Source organism: Rhinatrema bivittatum, chromosome 3 (assembly GCF_901001135.1).
Source record: "Rhinatrema bivittatum chromosome 3, aRhiBiv1.1, whole genome shotgun sequence".
In the NCBI taxonomy this organism is placed as follows: Eukaryota; Metazoa; Chordata; class Amphibia; order Gymnophiona; family Rhinatrematidae; genus Rhinatrema; species Rhinatrema bivittatum.
Window position 1 is genome coordinate 127951256 of NC_042617.1, and position 17652 is coordinate 127968907.

Sequence of the window (17652 nt, forward strand, 5' to 3'; positions counted from 1 at the left end):
CTGCATAATCAAAAGAAACCATTAGTTGAGCTCAAGGTTTAAAACACAATGGCCATCAAAGAATATACACAGCAAAAGCTTCAAAACATGGAAGAAATCCTTGAAAATAGTTGATGGACATTGTTTTGACTCAATTGTTTTAACACTTTCGGAAAAAAATTTTCTTGATTCAGGATGTGTCTTTGAGACTCTTGAAATACTGCAGTGAAGAAGTCAAATACTGTTTGGAAAGCCAATAGTAATTACTGTGAGAACGTGGTTATAGACAAGCATAAGCAACTAAACAGAGCCGCTGGAATGTCTTTAGAGCTGGCAAAGAATTAATGATGTACTGACATTAAAAATTGACTGTGTTCATTTACTGTGTCACAGTATGTTATTTCTTAAAAGATAGGACATTTTGCCTTTACTTCTCAATAGACTTTTAATGTCTTTATCTAAACAAAGAGCTTGTGAGCAGTTTGTAGGTATATAACTGCCATGCTGGGTCACCATTGGTCCATTGAACCAGCATTCTGTCTCTGACAGTGGCCAATCTGAGTTACCTGGAAGTAACTGGCAGATCTTAATGAGAAGATCCCCTGTCTCTCACTCCTAGAAGAGGTGATCCCCAAGACTACCTGGCTAAGAGTTGCTAATGGACCTGTCCTCCAGAAAGTTGAAACCTTTTATAAAACCTTGCTATACTAAGCCTTGACCACATTCTCCAGCAACAAATTCTACAGCTTAATTGTTCATTGACCGAAGAAACATATCTTCTAAATTCTATTTTAAATCTCCAAACTATTCCTTAATTTACTCCATGCCACTCATGATTTTATAAACCTCTATCATAGCCCCTCTCAGTTGTCTCTTCTTCAAGCTGAAGAACCTTAAACTGTTAAGCCTTTCTTCATATGGCAGACATTTCATACCTTTATACATTTTTATTGCTTCCCTGTACCTTGTCTAGTTCTGCTAATTCAGGAGTTTACTGTCCAACTTTGGACCTCAAAAGACACAAACAGGTTTGGTTTTCATTAAATCCATCTTAACATGCATGAGATATATTTGCATGCACTGCTTCCACTGTATGCAAATATATCTCATGCATATTCATTATAGATATCCTGAAAACTAGGCCTGTTTGGGGCAACTGAGGACTAGAGCTGATCATCCCTCTTATAACAATTTTATACCTATTCACAACCTCATTTTATTAGCAGTTGATTCAAGTAATATGGAATCATTTATATTTGTCTGAGCTCCATTTAAATTCACTCAGCTACTTCAGTATTTTCTATAATATTTCTATCAGGATATCTTAATTTTCCTGTTTTAATATTACAAGTAATTATTGACTTTCCCTCATGATCTAATTTTAAAACTGCTCTGTCTCCTTTTTAATTGTTAGTGCCAGCAATTGGGTTCCATTTGGCTAAGTTGAAACCCATCCCATTAAAACAGGATCTTCTTCCTCAAACCCTCTGCAGTTCTTAATGAATCTAAAGCCCTTCTTCCTATACTATCAGTTCATCCATTCATTAAAATTCCAGGGTTTAGCCTGCTACTGGAGTTCTGCATGCAGAAGTGGAAGCATTTATTAAAATGCTACCCTGAAGTTTCTTGTTTTCAGTTACCTACCAAGAAGGCTAAATTTGGCATCCAGAGCCTCTCTTCTCTATCATCCTATGTAATTCATACTAACATGTATCAGGATAGGTATCTTTTCTCCAGCACTCTCTAAAATCTTATGTAGGTGATGCATTAAATTTGTATCACTAAACCATTTGTTATGGTGCACTCCTCTAGGTGTAGCCACAGTGATGCAGTCCTAAGGTTGGGTAATAGTGGTGCCAAAATTCTATTCAAAAGGACAAGCAAACAAGCCTCTTTGTCCCTGAAATAAAGTAGAAGCAAAGGTAGAGAGAAATCCTGTCTCATCTAAGAGAAGGGTCATGAGAAAGGAGACAGAGGAAGCAAGTCTCTAGGTTTCTTCAAAGTGTGAAATACAGGAGGAGGTAAAATATGAATACATCCCAATTGCTTCATTGTTTTTGGTGGGGAATGAAGGTCATACAGATAGTTCCCTGTGGAGGTGCTTGTGATACCTTTCCGAAAGTAACTTCCTGTTATTTTCACCTGTGGGATGGAGAATGTCCTGACTCTGAAGGTGTACATCGCTCATCCTGGCTCTATCTTCTTATGGGAGAAAGAAAATCTTGATCCAAGGACCTCCACAGGAACCAATTAGAAGGGGTCAGGTACCTGTCCAGAAGTGACAATACTTGAGAGGAATAAACTACACATTTAGAGTTCTATTTCTAGAGATCCAGGAGTTCATCCTAATCCAGGAGAAAGAACAGAGGTACAGGAGAGATTCAAGCATTTGAACAATCAAGTGCAACAAAGATCCTTGGGAGGCAGGGAGCACACCAATTTCAATGGGAGTCCTTACTTACCAAACAAAGTATAAAAATATAAGAACATAAGAAATGCCATACTGGATTAGACTAAAGGTCTATGAAGCCCAGCATCTTGTCTCTGACAGTGACTAATCCAGATCACAATTACCTGAAAGGATCCCAAAGAATAGAATGGTGGCTTTCCCAAATCTTCATGACTAATATTGGTTTAGGGAATTTTCCTCCAAGAATTTGTCCAAACCCTTTTTGAAATCAGCTATGCTAATTGCTTTCATTACATCCTTTGGTAACAAATTCCATAGCTGAATGTACGCTGAGTGAAAAAAAATCAAAACACTTTTTCTGATTTGTTTTAAATGCATTACCAATAACTTCATGGGGTGACTCCTAGCCCTAATACTATTTAAAAGGGTAAATAACCATTACTTGTCTCACCACACTCATGATTTTGTAGATCTCTATCAGCTTTCCTTTCAGCCATCTCTTTTCCATGTTGAAGAGCCCTAACCAGTTTAGCATCTCCTCATAGGGGAGCTACTTCAGCCCTTTTATTATTGGTGATGAGGCAAACTTACCACAATATACTGTGGATTGGGATACATTTAGGCTGGTCACTGCTATAGACCTTCTGAAAAGAGATCCTTCTCTGTTAAATGAAACAGCAAATGGACATTGTTGGCCCATGTTCAGAACTTTCAGTGAGAGGAAATCACTGCCACTTGATCCAGATGGCAGCTGTAGAATAGTTAAAAAGATGTTTGACCCTGATTTTTCCTCCATCTGATCTCCTTGTCAACTTGTCACATCTCTGCTTTCAGAAGGCTGCCATGGTTGATGATGCCTATTATGATGGTCACTATACACAATTGAACATTATTTTGGGCTAGACAGGAATATTTTTTGGATTTATTGATATGGTGGCTATCCTCTCATCTCAATTCTATATAATAGGAGTGAATGCGTTGTTTGACTTCAGTGACATTATGCATTCTCTGGCAAATACTGTATTGTTTATTGTTGTACTGGGATATTGGGAAAATGATGTAAGTGATGTTTGACTTGTAAAGTATGTGTTGCAGTCCCGGTCGCTAGGCTAACGACCGGGTCCTTACCTCATCTGCTGCCCTCAGAACCGCGCCGGGACCCGCCGTGGTTTGGGCCTGCTAGGCCACAAGGGAGACGCCGCCGAGGCCCGATCCTGGCCCCGCCCCCGCCAAGCAACGCGCGCGCGAAGGAGCAGCATTTAAAGGTCCAGCACCCGGAAGTGCTGGACAGCCCCCAAAATGACGTCAGATGCCGGCAGGGTATTTAAGCCGGCGTCTGCCTTCAGCTAATCACCTTGCAACGAGGTCTCTCTGTGTGAGTAGCTAGTTGCTCCTGCTGTTCCTGGATTCCACTCCTGCTGTTCCTGGATTCCGCTCCTGCTGTTCCTGATCCGCTCCTGCTGTTCCTGGCTCGCTCCTGCAGTTCCTGAACCTGCTTCCTCTGGTTCTCTGGCTCCTGACTCCGGCTTGCTCCTGATTCTCCGTGTCTGCTGCCCGCCTCGACTTCCGGATCGTCTTGACTTCTCTTCGCTGCCTGCCACTTAAGTCCCAGTGGTCCTGATCCTCACAGGCTCCTCCTGGGGGGATCTCGGATCTCCAGGGCGAAGACTTTGCTTGGTTATCCAGTCTTGTGCTGCCTCCCAGCCTTTCCTCTTCTGTGGAGCCTCGGCTATGTCGGGCCAGCCCAAGGGTCCACCAGCAATAACAGTTTGCAAGGCCATGGACCTGGCGGACATACCTGGCTTGCAGGCCATCCCCGGAATGGCTCAGAGACTTCAGCAGCAGCAACATTGCTTGGATGTTCTCGCCGCCACTGTGGAACGTCTGGCGAATCATTTAGATGCCAGTCCAGCGGAGATTCCGCAGGCACCACCTCCAGTCCCGGCGGTGAACATAACTACACCCACGCAGCTTCCTGCCCCTTCTTGCTACGCGGGTGAAGCTAAAACCTGCAGAGGATTCCTGAATCAATGCTACATCAGGTTTTCCTTACTTCCTGGGCAATTTTCGTCTGACTCTGTGAAAGTGGCCTATATTCTATCCCTGTTTGATGGGAAGGCTTTGAATTGGGCCTCTCCAATGTGGGAATGGCAAGATCCCCTGTTGCACGACTTACAGCAGTTCATCATCCAGTTCAAACAAGCATTTGATGAGCCTGCCCGCCTGCCCATGGCAATGTCTGAGCTGTTACAACTGAGACAGGGATCCCGGTCCCTGGCAGACTACACCATTGAGTTCCGCACTCTCACCATGGAAGTGGGCTGACGCAATGATTCTTTGCGCGGAATTTTCTTAGAGGGTTTGGCAGGGCGCATCAAGGATGAGTTGGCCGCCCGTGATATCCCAGATAGCCTGAACGGAGTAATTGACTTGGCTGGACGAATAGACCAATGTCTCCAGCAGCGGGCTAAGGAGGGACGGCTGCTACGTCGCCCCATATCATTAGCACCCGCCTTCTCTAGACCCCTGACAACACCAACGAATCAAGGAGTGACTTCTGCTGAACCTTCTGCTGAGGAACCGATGCAGATTGGCCGTACACTGTTGATGGATGAAGAAAGGCGAAGGCGTCGCACCCTGGGTCTTTGTTTGTACAGTGGCAGCAAGGGCCACTTCTTAGCTCAATGCAAGGAGCGGCCGGAAAACTCCAAAGCCTAGGTTGTATGGGGGAGCTACTCCTAGGCTGAGCTAATTCCGCTCCTCAATGTACTGTCCCTATTACGTTAGAATACCCAGGAGGGTCCTTCCACACGTTGGCTTTTATTGACTCTGCAGTGGGTGGAAATTTAATCTTATCTGATCTAGAACAACAGTTACAGCTTCCTACAGTACCTTGGAGCCTGCCATTACGTATTCCTACAGTACCTTGGAGCCTGCCATTACGTATTACTCCCAGGTAGGACTGTCCCCCATTCAGGGGACGGTCCTACCTGGGAGTATCTCCGAGCTCACGGAACCTCTGACTCTCCGGACTGGGGCACTGCACGCGGAGAAGATATCTTTTCTAATCTTGGAAAAAGCCGTGCACCCCGTGGTATTAGGGTTGCCGTGGTTACAGCAACACTCTCCCGTAATCCATTGGGACTCGCTTCAGATTGCTCATTGGAGCCCCTATTGTTTCATCAATTGCCTTAAGCTACCCATTTCACCTAGTGTGCCTCTGCTAAGTACTGCTGTCTTGCCTCCCACACCTTATAGAGACTTCGCAGAAGTGTTCTTGAAACAGAAAGCAGAGATCCTACCATGCCACCGACCCTTCAATTACGCTATAGACCTTCTGCCTGGCACCACGCCACCGCGTGGCAGAGTATATCCCTTATCTCTACCTGAGACCCGTGTAATGTCGGAGTACATTTCTGAAAATCTCGCTAAAGGATTTATCCAACCTTCACGATCCCCCGCTGGGGCGGGGTCTTTCTTCGTGGGAAAGAAGGATGGTACACTCAGACCATGCATCGACTACAGAGACTTGAATGCCATCACCAAAAGGAACCAATACCCCCCCCCCCCCCCCCCCCGCACACACACACACACACACACACACTGATTCCAGAGCTTCTGGGCAGATTGCAAGGAGCTAAAGTCTTCACGAAACTCGACCTACGAGGGACGTACAATTTGGTTCGTATTCATCCTGGAGACGAATGGAAGACTGCCTTCAATACACGGGACGGGCATTATGAGTACCTGGTGATGCCATTCGGATAGTGTAATGCCCCGGCAGTCTTCCAAAACCTCATAAACGAGGTTCTAAGAGAGATGATGCATTCGTTTGTCATCGTGTACCTTGACAATGTCCTGATCTACTCTCGAGATCTGGAGTCCCATCGGCAACATGTCAGACAAGTGTTACAGGTATTGAAGGACAATCATCTATACACTAAACTTGAGAAATGTCAGTTTGAGTGCGAGTCGCTTCCCTTCTTGGGGTACATAGTGTCGTCAATGGGGTTTCGAATGGATCCCGAAAAAGTATCTGCAATCACTAAGTGGCCTCACCGCACTGGACTAAAAGCTCTGCAGCGATTCCTTGGATTCGCCAACTTTTACAGACACTTTATTCCACGGTATTCCCAGAAAGTAGCTCCACTCACCGCTTTAACGCGTAAAGGGGCTGATGCCATGGAGTGGCCAGAAGCCGCCTGCCAGGCCCTTGAGGAACTAAAACAGGCCTTCTTGATGGACACTTGCCTATTCCACCCAGATCCCCAACGCCCCTTTATAGTAGAAGTAGATGCGTCCAGCATCACAGTTGGGGCAATCCTTAGCCAGCACACAGAATCAGGCAAATTTGTTCCCTGTTCGTACTTCTCAAGAAAATTCTCTCCAGCCGAATGCAATTACAGCATCGGGGACAAGGAGCTTTTGGCAATCAAACTAGCCTTCGGGGAGTGGAGGCAATGGCTTGAGGGCGCGATTCACCCAATCACTGTCTACACTGATCATAAAAATTTAGTTTCTATGCCACGCACAGCGATTGAACCCCAGACAAGCCAGATGGTCCCTCTTCTTCAATCAATTTGATTTCACCCTTCGCTATTGTCCCACAGCCAAAAACGTCCGGGCAGATGCTCTCTCATGCATTTCTCAAGCAGAGAAGGAGGAAGAGGAGCAGCAATACATATTGGACCCTGCACGGATTCGCCTAGCTGCAGTAACTATAGACCCAGCAAGGAAGACTATAGTGCCTAAGAGGCTCCGAAGGAAAGTTCTAAGCTGGGCTCATGACTCCTTATCCATAGGACATGCCAGGCGAGATAAAACACTAGACCTAATAAATCGCTTCTACTGGTGGCTGAACATTTGATGGGATGTTCTTACGTATGTAAATTCCTGTTCCACGTGCGCCAGACAGAAACCCCAGATTGGTCCCCCCAGGGGCTTATTGCAACCACTGCCAGTTCCGACAGAACCTTGGACACATATAGCCATGGACTTTGTGGTGGATTTACCACCTTCTAAAGTCAAAACGGTCATCTGGGTCACGGTGGACTGTTTTTCTAAAATGGCCCATTTTGTGCCTTTATCCAAATTACTGTCCGCACCAGAACTGGCGCTCCTTTTTGCGCAACATATTTTCCGCATCCATGGACTTCCACAAGACATAGTCTCTGATCAAGGCCCACAGTTTACGGCCCGGTACTGGAGGGCTTTATGTAAAAAGTTTGAAGTACAACTCAGCTTTTCCACGGCTTTTCATCCTCAAAGCAACGGACAAACAGAGTGTATGAATCGCTCCCTGAAGATGTTTCTCAGAACCTTTACTAAGGACAAGCAAGACAATTGGGTGGAGTTGCTACCCTGGGCCGAGTTTTCCTATAACAACCAGATCCACTTGGCTACGGGGGAATCTCCATTCCAAACAGTCTACGGGAAACAGCTTAAGCCACCCCTACCTGTCCCAGTGCTAGTATCTTCACCCACAGCCCAGCTATCCGCTCAACAGTTGCAGGGGCTCTGGACTTCCATTCAACGAGGACTCTCGTCTGTGGCCCTCGCTGCAAAGAAGTACGCTGATCGTCATCATTGCCGGCACCCACATTCCTGCCTGGGGATCGTGTCTGGCTCAGCACGAAAAACATTCACTTGAGGCTGCCTTCTAAAAAGTTAGCACCTAAGTATTGTGGGCCCTTCCGAGTAGCAGAACGAATTGGAATGGTGTCCTATCATTTACGCTTGCCTACCACGTTGCGCATCCACAACGTTTTCCATGTGTCTCTTCTGAAACTAGTACTCCTTTCTCGGTTTCATCGAAAACCGCCTGTTGCGGTGGCCACTCCTACCGCCGAGGATCCCACTTATCAAGTGTGAGAAGTTTTGGACATTCGTTTCTTTAACAGACGCTGGGAATACTTGCTGCCTTGGGAGGGATGTGGAGCTGAAGACAGCACTTGGGAACCTGCACGCAATATTCTGGACAAGTTCCTTCTGCAGCAGTTTCATCTGGACCACCCCGAGAAGCCTGGCCCTTTGAAGAGGGGGCGTAAGGGAGGGGGTACTGTTGCAGTCCCGGTTGCTAGGCTAGCGACCAGGTCCTTACCTCATCTGCCGCCCTCAGAACTGCGCCGGGACCCGCCGTAGTTTGGGCCTGCTAGGTCGCGTTGCAGCGGCGTCTCCATGAGGGAGACGCTGCCGAGGCTCAATCCTGGCCCCGTCCCTGCCAAGCAACGCGCGCGCATGAAGGAGCAGCATTTAAAGGTCCAGCACCTGAAAGTCCTGGACAGCCCCCAAAATGACGTCAGACGCCGGCAGGGTATTTAAGCCGGCATCTGCCTTCAGCTAATCGCCTTGCAACGAGGTCTCTCCATGTGAGTAGCTAGTTGCTCCTGCTGTTCCTGGATTCCGTTCCTGCTGTTCCTGGCCCGCTCCTGCTGTTCCTGAACCTGCTTCCTCTGATTGGTTCTCTGGCTCCTGACTCCGGCTTGCTCCTGATTCTTCGTGTCTGCTGCCCGCCTCAACTTCCGGATCATCTTGACTTCTCTTCGCTGCCTGCCACTTGAGTCCCAGCAGTCCTGGTCCTCACGGGCTCCTCCTGGGGGGACCAAGGACTTCCAGGGTGAAGATCTCCTCACTTCATTCCTTGCTGTCATCTCATAAGTCCCAGCGGTCCGGATCCTCATGGCTCCTCCTGGGTGGGATCTTGGATCTCCAGGGCGAAGACTTCGCTTGGTCATCCAGTCTTGTGCCGCCTACCGGCCTTTCCTCTTCTGTGGAGCCTCGGCTCCGTCGGGCCGGCCCAAGGGTCCACCAGCAATAACAGTATGACCATTTTAATTATTTATGTTTCCTTGTAAACCATTGCAATATTTTTGAGCAAGTGGTATATACATATTTTAAAATAAAAAAAATAATAGGATCAAACCAAATGAGCCAAAAAAGATTCAGATTTTTTGGAGAACTATTCCCATTTGGTTTGGATGATCAAAAGTGAACCAAAAATGAAGTAATTCATATCAAAGTTCACATTCAGATCATCTGAATGTAAAATCCCTAGTCCTCAGTGTTGTTGTACTCATTTAAATTTAGCACATTTCATATCCTAGAAAACTATCTACCTAACCCTAAGCATTTCCATAGCATGTGCATACAAGCATATTAGTGAGTTAAAGAAAGGGTTACCTGGTTATGATTCTGTGCCTTTGTGTTCCCTCGGGAATGTTTTAGACAATAAAAATAAGCATTCCCTCTATTTTTACTGAAAGCAGTAACAGTTGGGGGATAATCAGTAGTCCAACAGGATAAAGATCCTGCATGAGACTAAATGCACAATCAAACCTTTATGGGTAGAAATCCCTTGCGAGTTGGGGAAGAGTATAGTAATAAGAGTATACTAACTCAACCTGGCCAAGATGATGAGACGGATGGTGAAATGCTGTGAGAAATTAGGGAAGCTAACTAAATTGGTAGTGCAGTAATAATGGGAGATTTCAATTAGCCCAATATTGACTGGATAAGTGAAACTTTAGGACATGCTAGAAAGATAAAGTTCCTGGATGGAATAAATTGCAGTTTTATGGAGCAATTGGTTCAGGAACCAAAGAGAGAGGGAGATATTTTAGATGAAATTCTCAGTGGAGCACAAAATTTGGTGAGAGAGGAAATGGTGGTGGGGCCGCTTGGCAATAGTGATCATAATATGATCAAATTTGAATCAATGACTAGAAGGGGGATAGTAAGTAAATCCATGGCTCTAGCACTAAACTTTCAAAAGGGAAACTTTAAGAAAATGAGAAAAATATTTTAAAAAATCCTGAAAGGTGCAGCTAGAAAGGTAAAGAGTATGCAACAGACGTGGATATTGTTAAACAATTCTAACTTAGAAGCAAAGTCTAGATATATTCATGCTTTAAGAAAGGTGAAAGAAAGGTCAAACAATTTCCACCATGGCCAAAAAGTGAGGTGAAAGAGGCTATGATAGCCAAAAGATCTTCATTCAAAATTTGGAAGAAGGATCCATCAGGGTAAAGCATAAGCATTGGCTAGTTAAATGTAAGACATTGATAAGACAGGTTAAGAGAGAATTTGAAAAGAAGTTGGTCATGGAGGCAAAAACTCATAATAAAAACTTTTAAAAATATATCCAAAGCAGAAAGCATGTGAGGGAGTCGGTTGGACCTTTAGATGATTGAGGAGCTAAAGGGGCAGTTAGGGAAGATAAGGCCATTGCAGAAAGATTAAATGGTTTCTTTGCTTTGGTGTTTACTGAAGAGGATATTAGGGATATACCCATTCCAGAGATGGTTTTCAAGGGTGATGATTCAGATGAACTGAACTAAATCACGGTGAACCTGGAAGATGTGGAAGGCCATACTGACTAACTGAAGAGTAGTAAATCACCTGGACTGGATGGCATACACCCCAGGGTTCTGAAAGAACTAAAAAATGAAATTTCAGACCTATTTCAATTAATTTGTAACCTATCATTAAAATCATCCGTTGTACCTGAAAACTGGAAGATGGTCAATGTAACCCCAATATTTAAAAAGGGCTCCAGGGGTGATCCGGGAAACTATAGACCGGTGAGCCTGACTTCAGTGCCAGGAAAAATCATGGAAACTGTTATAAAGAATAAAATCACAAAACATTTAGATAGATGTACTGGATGGCCCGCACCATTTTTAAAGATGGCGCCGGCCATCCAGTGCTCCCTCCATGTGACAGGGGCCGGCCAATGGCACGGATACCCTGTCACATGGTAAGGGCAAAGGCCATCGGTGCCATTTTGGTTAATGGCAGCCGACAGCCCGAGAGCGGGAGATCGCTCCCGGGACATCCACTGGACCACCAGGTACCTGTAAAATGTTTTTGGGGGGGTCGGGAGGGTGGGGAAGCAAAGGGATTAGTTTTAAAGGGTCGGGGTGGGTTTTTTTGTTTATCGGCTCGGGCGCAGCCTATAAACAAAACCGCGATCGGGCCCAATGAAAAAACCCCCACATGTGAATCGGAACCGGAATCCGAATCGATTCCGATTCTGATTCACATCTCTAGTTAAAAGACAGGAAACAGAGAGTAGGATTAAATGGTCTGTTTTTACAGTGGAAAAAGTAAACAGTCAAGTGTCTCAGCGATCTGTACTTGGACCGGTGCTTTTTAATATATTTATAAATGATCTGGAAAGAGGTACGACAAGAGAGGTTATCAAATTTGCGGATGACACAAAATTATGCAGAGTAGTTAAATCTCAAACAGATTGTTATAAATTGCAGGAGGCACATGAAATTTAATGTGGACAAGTACAAAGTGATGCATATATGGAAAAATAACACTTGCTTTAGTTACACAATGTTAGGTTCTATCTTAGGAGTACCATGCAGGAAAGAGATCTAGGCATCATAGTGGATAATACATTGAAATTGTTGGCTCAGTGTGCTGTGGCGATCAAAAAAGCAAACAGAATGTCATAATACCTCTGTATCGCTCCATGGAGAAACTGCATCTTGAATTCTATGTGCAATTCTAGTCACCACATCTAAAAAAGATATAGTTGTACTGGAGAAAGTGCAGAGAAGGGTGACCAAAATGATAAGTGACATGGGATGGCTGCCTTATGCCGTAAGGCTAAGGAAGTTAGGGCTGTTCAATTTGGAGAAGAGATCACTGAGGGGGGATATGATAGAGGTTTACAGAATCATGAAAGGACTTTAAAAAGTTAATGTAAATCAGTTATTGACTCTCTCAGATAATAGAAGGACTAGGGGGCACTCCTTGAAAGCAAGTAGATCATTTAAAACAAATTGAAGAACATTCTTTTTCACTCAGCGCATATTTAAGCTCTGGAATTCATTGTCAGAGGATGTGGTTATAGCATTTAGTGTAACTGGGGTTAAAAAAGTTTTGGATAAATTCCTAGAGGAAAAATCCATAAACTGCTATTAATTAATAAGCAATAGTAGCTTGAGATTATTTAATGTTTGAGTACTTGCCAGGTACTTGTGATTTGGATTGGCCACTGTTGGAAACAGGATACTGGGCTTGACACAGTATGACAATTCTTATGTTCTTACATAAGAACATAAGAACATGCCATACTGGGTCAGACCAAGGGTCCATCAAGCCCAGCGTCCTGTTTCCATCAGTGGCCAATCCAGGCTATAAGAACCTGGCAAGTACCCAAAAACTAAGTCTATTCCATGTTACTGTTGTTACTAATAGCAGTGGCTGTCAACTTAATTAATAGCAGTTAATGGACTTCTCCTCCAAGAACTTATCCAATCCTTTTTTAAACACTGCTATACTAACTTCACTAATCACATCCTCTGGCAACAAATTCCAGAAACTAATTCTCGGATTAGTTTTAAATGTTCCACATGCTAACTTCATGGAGTGCCCCCTAGTCTTTCTATTATCTGAAAGAGTAAATAACCGATTCACATCTACCCGTTCTAGACCTCTCATGATTTTAAACACCTCTATCATATCCCCACTCAGCCGTCTCTTCTCCAAGCTGAAAAGTCCTAACCTCTTTAGTCTTTCCTCATAGGGGAGCTGTTCCATTCCCCTTATCATTTTGGTCGCCCTTCTCTGTACCTTCTCCATTGCAATTATATCTTTTTTGAGATGTGGCAACCAGAATTGCACACAGTATTCAAGATGTGGTCTCACCATGGAGCAATACAGAGGCATTATGACATTTTCTGTTTTATTCACCATTCCCTTTCTAATAATTCCCAACATTCTGTTTGCTTTTTTGACTGCCGCAGCACACTGAACCGACAATTTCAATGTGTTATCCACTATGACGCCTAGATCTCTTTCTTGGGTAGTAGCACCTAATATGGAACCTAACATTGTGTAACTATAGCATGGGTTATTTTTCCCTATATGCATTACCTTGCACTTGTCCATATTAAATTTCATCTGCCATTTAGATGCCCAATTTTCCAGTCTCACAAGGTCTTCCTGCAATTTATCACAATCTGCTTGTGATTTAACTACTCTGTACAATTTTGAATCATCTGCAAATGTGATTACCTCACTCGTCGTATTTCTTTCCAGATCATTTATAAATATATTGAAAAGTAAGAGTCCCAGTACAGATCCCTGAGGTACTCCACTGCCCACTCCCTTCCACTGAGAAAATTGTCCATTTAATCCTACTCTCTGTTTCCTGTCTTTTAACCAGTTTGTAATCCACGAAAGGACATCGCTACCTATCCCATGACTTTTTACTTTTCCTAGAAGCCTCTCATGAGGAACTTTGTCAAATGCCTTCTGAAAATCCAAGTACACTACATCTACCGGTTCACCTTTATCCACATGTTTATTAACTCCTTCAAAAAAGTGAAGCAGATTTGTGAGGCAAGACTTGCCTTGGGTAAAGCCATGCTGACTTTGTTCCATTAGACCATGTCTTTCCATATGGCCTGTGATTTTGATGTTTAGAATACTTTCCACTATTTTTCCTGGCACTGACGTCAGGCTAACCGGTCTGTAATTTCCCAGATCACCCCTGGAGCCCTTTTTAAATATGGGGGTTACATTAGCTATCCTCCAGTCTTCAGGTACAATGGATGATTTTAATGACAGGTTACAAATTTTTACTAATAGGTCTGAAATTTCATTTTTTAGTTCCTCCAGAACTCTGGGGTGTATACCATCTGGTCCAGGTGATTTACTACTTTCAGTTTATCAATCAGGTCTACCACATCTTCTAGGTTCACCGTGATTTGGTTCAGTCCATCTGAATCATTACCCATGGAAACCTTCTCCAGTACAGGTACCTCCCCAACATCCTCTTCAGTAAACACTGAAGAAAAGAAATAATTTAATCTTTCCGCGATGGTCTTATCTTCTCTAAGTGCCCCTTTAACCCCTCGATCATCTAACGGTCCAACTGACTCCCTCACAGGCTTTCTGCTTCGGATATATTTAAAAATGTTTTTACTGTGAGTTTTTTCCTCTATGGCCAGCTTCTTTTCAAATTCTCTCTTAGCTTGTCTTATCAATGTCTTACATTTAACTTGCCAACGTTTATGCATTTTCCTATTTTCCTCTGTTGGATCCTTCATCCAATTTTTGAATGAAGATCTTTTGGCTAAAATAGCTTCTTTCACCTCCCCTTTTAACCATGCCGGTAATCATTTTGCCTGCTTTCCACCTTGCTTATTGTGCTGAATACATCTGGATTGTGCTTCTAGGATGGTATTTTTTAAAAATGACCATGCCTCTTGCACACTTACTTTTGTAGTTGCTCCTTTCAGATTTTTTTCTAACTATTTTTCTCATTTTATCAAAGTTTCCCTTTTGAAAGTTTAGCACGAGAGCCGTGGATTTGCTTACTGTCCCCCTTCCAGTCGTTAATTCAAATTTGATCATATTATGATCACTATTGCCAAGCGGCCCCACCACCGTTACCTCTCTCACCAAATCTTGTGCTCCACTGAGAATTAGATCTAAAATTGCTCCCTCTCTCGTCAGTTCCTGAACCAATTGCTCCATAAAGCTATAATTTATTCCATCCAGGAACTTTATCTCTGTAGCGTGTCCCGATGATACATTTATCCAGTCAACACCTTTGACCTCACCTTTCCAGATATACATGATATATCTTGGGTAGGATATGTAAGGCTGAATTGTCTAGTGAACAGCTATTGACACTTTAGGACCTAGGTACTAAATTTTGTGCTGAAAAAGTTTAGCATGTATGCTAAAAACTTATCTGCATGCTAAAATGTCACTTAATATACAATGCACTAGATTTTATAATGCATAGTTAAAAATACCCTAAATAGCTTGTGACTATTATTTTATTAGAATGCACTTTCACACATAAAACTATAATCTCTGAGCAGTAAACATGAGGCCACACAACAATAGCATGTATAAGAAACGTACTAGTTCTACATTGAGCATGCACATTTATAGTCTCTTTTCCTAAAGGCTTTGTCCCCTTGCTGCAAACATGTATAAAAGCAAGCCAGGCACACGAGTATCTAGTTGTCAGTGCTAAGGGAAAAAAGTGGAAGCATCTGGACAAAAGAAGCTGAGGGGAAAAAAAAGAGAAAATTAATATAATGTGCTTTTCTTTTTATAGACTTTACACTCTTTAAGATTAAAAATTCTACATGAACAAAATACCATAACTATTCATTCATTTTACAACATTAAGATCATGGTTTTTCAATGTTCATTTTGTGATCGGCTAGCTCCTTTCCAGTTTTATGAGTGTTTTATTGCGCAAATCATCAGTAGTTTAAAATTTTCTGTCAGGTATTTTATGCAATATTTTTTAAAATATCTCTTAAATATATTTTTACTGCATAACCTAGATACAGCATAAAGGTCTCACAGAATCAATTGCAGAAGAAAAGATGGGCAATCTCCGAGGACAGTCATACATATCGGCAATTCTGCAGAGTTTGGTTCTAGATATAAAGTGTATAACTTGCTGTTCTGCTTTCCCAGGCTCAGATGAGTAAAGATGGTAGAATTGATTTCATTCAAAATCAAGAGAACAAGCCACAGATGAATGCATTATTGCGGTCACCTTATATAAAGCAACTCTTGGTAGTAAAAGTGTTTAATGATGTTCACATTTTTTGGACAAATGTGTGAATAGGTGCCTAAGGCAAGACTCTACCTCTTTCAGCTTTAAAGAAATTAAGAGAGATTCCTGACCCATCAAGTCAGCCTTAATTGGCCTCTGCTTTAAAAAAGCAATTCAAACTAAGGTTCAGATTCATAAAAACTGTACGCACAATTTATGTAGGGATTTTCATGTACTTTATACTGGAAGACATGCCAGATATAATATTTTATGGTAAAATCCATCTTTTGCAACTGATTAAACCTATTCTTTCTTTCTGCACAAATGGGCAGCTCTTCCTAGCACTCTCAAGATGTGTAAAAATTGAAAAGAACTGAAGTCACTGCAGATGAATGCTATAGAAAAGTGCATGTCTGAATATGGAGAGTATTTCTGGGATTAGTCTCCATTTCTACCTCCATGTAACATTAGATAATATGGATTTTTAAAAAATTCTTACTTATTTAGCTCATGACTTTTCATTAGTAGCTGAATGTGTTTTACATTCTTACCCAGTATATCCCTAGAGAACTTAACAAAATGAGAACAAATCTTTAATAAATCAGGCCCTGAGTTTGTACCTGGGACAATGAAGGATGAAGTGACTTGCTTAAGGTGACAAAGAGGTAGATTTTAAAAACATACGTGCGAACAAAAGTACGCTGGATTTTACAAGATACATGCCGGGGTCGGCGCAGGGGGTGCACGCTGCCCGTTCCCTCCTAGGCCGCTCCGAAATCAGAGCGGCCTCGGAACTTTTTTTCTACCCCCGCACCTTCCCTTCCCCTACCTAACCCACCCCGCCGGCCCTATCTAGACCCCCCCTACCTTTATCGGAGAAGTTACTACTGCCTCCGGGCAGTAGTAACTTACACGCGCCAGTGCGGCAGGCCCTGACACAGGCCGCTGTGTCGGGGCACTTGGCCACGCCCCCGGACCGCCCACACTCCCCCGGACACACTCCCGATCCCTAACTGCGCCCCTGGCCATGCCCCCGACCGGCCCTTTTTGCAAGCCCCAGGACTTATGCGCGTCCCGGGGCTTGTGCGCACCGCCGAGCCTATGCAAAATAGGCGCAGGGGGGATTTGGGGTAGGTTTTCGGGGGGTACGTGTGTATCTTAGTAGGATTTGAACCCAGGCTTCCCAGCCCACAGTTCAAAATTCTATGCCTCTTCTCCACAAAATTCTATGCCTCTTCTCCACAATCTCCAGAAATACTTTTCTGTAGTTCTTGTCTTATAGAGTAACTTTTGAACATTTTATTAAATAAGATGAGCTAAGTAGTGGGAATGTTCATGTGTAATTTACATTGAGAAAGTGAATTGTTATGACACAGTTTCCAGATTGTCAGTGCAGAGGTAGAGAGTAATAAAAGCTGATGGATGAGATTAAGATGAAATGGAAGGAACAAATATGGAGACATAATTTCCAAGATGTATAAAGGGAATCTCCAACAACATTGTTCCAGGAGAACCTTATATTCTTCATATTTTGATAGCTAAGTATTTATTTACTTACAAAATTTCTATGCCAAACATCCCATTTTCTGAGCTTCAGAAGAATATTCACAGTTGATAATACAAAAAACCTGAAAATCAAAACAAGAAGTTAAGATGACTAAAAACAATAAAATAAAATAATTAAGATAATAAATAAAACATTAAAATTCATAATTTA